The following is a 2,940-nucleotide window of genomic DNA, read 5'->3' as shown; positions in this document are numbered from 1 at the left end:
TTGCATCACATTTTTGCATATACCAAAGTAAGGATTAATTCCTACATGTGTTTCTGTGTGGAATAACCTCAAAGTCAATTGTTGCACCATGTCATATAAAATTGTGACTTCAAAAACCTCATCTATGAGGGCCCAGATCTTGTTTGAAACATTCACCACTGCTTGTGCAAGCCCAATTCTGCTCCTGTATCTCTCTAGCTTATTTGCTTGTTGCATAGGTTCCAAGATACCTATAAATTCAAAATGATGCTTCTTATGCATTGTAATTAGTCTTTCAAAAGCCTGTTTAGTGTTAACAGACCTTACATTCCAAATGATGGCATCCATTATAAATTTTGATTTTTAGACAAAGTTCTCCTTGTTTGTACACCTCCTGTTGGGGCAGTTGATTGAACTAAAGCAGATATCTATAAGTAGATTGTTTCATCGTTGTCTTGTGGGATTCTTGCTAATTCCCTGTTTGGATGTTCTCATTGTATTTGAGTGTTTGCTGTAGTGAAATCAACTTTGAAATCTTAACTTGATTCTGCTATGTTCTTATTTAGTAGAGCATAATCTTTAAGCAGTATGAAACATACTATCTGAAGACAAGTAAATGAAATTAGACACTATGGATGTCAGTTTTCTGTCAACTTGATAAATCTGGAAGTTATAATGTTGAAACCAATAGACGTAAACTATACGGTGACAATGAGTTTCTGAAAGCCATCAAATGACCAAGAAACTACTCAAAAGTGTTTTGACACTAATTTCTCCAGTACTGATAATCATCGCTTTTGCATTTGTAGGTGCCGTGTCTGCAACCAGATCTTTCCTACATTTCAGGAGCTGAGCAAGAAGTTCCCTAAACTCTCTTTCATATATGCTGATATCGATGAATGTCCAGAGACAACTCAGAACATTCGTTACACGCCAACTTTTCATTTCTACCGAGATGGTGAGAGGGTTGATGAGATGTTTGGTGGAGGAGAAGAGCGATTGCATGACCGTCTGTGGTTGCACTCTTAGAAGGAATCTTCAATTGCCTTTTGCAATTGAAACAAATCACTGGATCATAGGTGGCAGTTTCTATAACAGATTACTGTACTTTTGTATTGTCAACAGACTAAGTTGTTCATTATTATCAATTGTAGACAACCAAATTTTAGAAATTCTGCTTTTAGTTTTATCACAATTCTCAGTTTACCATGGGCATGGAAAGGTAGCAATAAACTATTACCTGATTGTATTTGCATAACAGTGTTTCCAGACAAAGGCAAACCAATTGATAAACAAAGTCTTTCACCTCAGGAGATAATTTGACAAATTCATATATAATATGATAGAACAAGGGAAACTTAATTCACTGCTACTTAACAGGGAAACTTAAATCACTGCTACTTAACAGTATCAAAATAAAATAAAGTACTGCAGAAATGGGTGAAAAAAAAGAAAGAAAAATAACAAATGTTCACAAATTCTCTTCTCCTGCCACCAATGTATGATATGATGAAGCTTGTTTATTGGTCTGCAAGAAAAATAATGGCCAAAAGGCTACCACCTCACTTAAGCTTTTGGCTTGAGGACCTTGACAGTCTCCCATGTGAAGTCGGGGTCATCACGGCCAAAGTGACCATAAGCTGCAGTCTTCTGGTACCTGAAGTTGCCTCCTCTTAACAAGTCAAGGTTGATTGACATCATTCCAGGCCTGAAGTCAAAGTTCTCCTTGATCAGAGCCAAAATATCCTTGTCTGGAATTGTTCCAGTCTTGTAAGTGTCAACAAACACGGAAAGTGGTTCCGCCACACCGATAGCATAAGAAACCTGCACAATACAGCGGCGAGCAAGTCCTGAGGCGACCACACTCTTTGCTGCCTGTCTAACAATATAAGCACCACTCCTGTCCACCTTAGTAGGATCCTTTCCTGAGAAAGCACCTCCACCATGGGCACCCCAGCCTCCGTAGGTGTCAATGATAATTTTCCTGCCGGTAAGTCCAGCATCTCCGTGTGGTCCACCGATGACGAAGCGACCTGATGGGTTGAGGTGGAAGATGGTTTTCTCATCAAGGTACTGAGCTGGGATCACAGGTTTGATCACATGCTCTTTCAAGTCCTGGGCAATCTGGTCGTTTGTGACAGTTTCGTCATGTTGAGTTGAGATGAGAACAGTGTGGACTCTAATGGGGACCATGGCACCATTGTCGTTCTTGTACTCAACAGTAACTTGGGTCTTGCCATCTGGTCTGAGCCATGGGCAAGTCTTGTTCTTCCTCACTTCAGTAAGCTTGGCACCAAGCTTAGTGGCCAAAACATGGGTAAGGGGCATGAGCTCTGGGGTTTCATCAGTGGCGTAGCCAAACATGTGACCTTGGTCACCAGCTCCAATCTCTTCTGGTTTCTTGGTAAGATGACCGTGAACACCTTGGGCAATGTCAGGGCTCTGCTGCTCGATGTTGACAAGAACCTTGCAGTTGTCAGCGTCAAGGCCAACATCTGCTGAGGTGAACCCAATGCCTCTGCATGTGTCACGTACTATCTTCTCATAGTCGACAGTGGCCTTGGTGGTGATCTCTCCAAAGACCATAACCATGTTTGTCTTTGTGCAGGTTTCACATGCAACCTTGCTTTCTGGATCCTGTTCTAAGCAAGCATCAAGAATTGCATCTGAGACCTGGTCACAGAGACTTGTCGGGGTGGCCGTTCATTGACCGACTCTGAAGTGAACAAGAAAGTTTCCATGTCTGCCCTGATCAAATTTAAGAGCATGTGTTAAAATCTATCTTAAAATATTCAATTTACCAGAAAATCACGAAAAAACTGCTTGCGTCACACATGAGACAATAAGAAGTAGTCAGAACTCAGAACTAAATAACAGAAAAGGAATTTAATCATCTCGAGGAGCCATTTGAGGTGCTCAAAGAAAAGAATTCTCCACCTAGAGGCAGAAGACCAGAAGTAT

At 40.9% G+C, this 2,940-nt stretch overlaps 1 pseudogene across 1 annotated transcript; it reads right to left on the bottom strand.

Moving 5' to 3' along the window:
• Positions 1-1,264: 1,264 nt before the first annotated feature.
• LOC109222646 lies at positions 1,265-2,735 on the bottom strand (annotated as a pseudogene). Its single transcript, XR_002067437.1, has one exon. The product of XR_002067437.1 is annotated as an S-adenosylmethionine synthase 3-like (transcript).
• Positions 2,736-2,940: the final 205 nt, after the last annotated feature.

Source organism: Nicotiana attenuata, unplaced genomic scaffold (assembly GCF_001879085.1).
Source record: "Nicotiana attenuata strain UT unplaced genomic scaffold, NIATTr2, whole genome shotgun sequence".
Taxonomy (NCBI): Eukaryota; Viridiplantae; Streptophyta; class Magnoliopsida; order Solanales; family Solanaceae; genus Nicotiana; species Nicotiana attenuata.
This window is presented reverse-complemented; position numbering and strand designations above follow the sequence as displayed.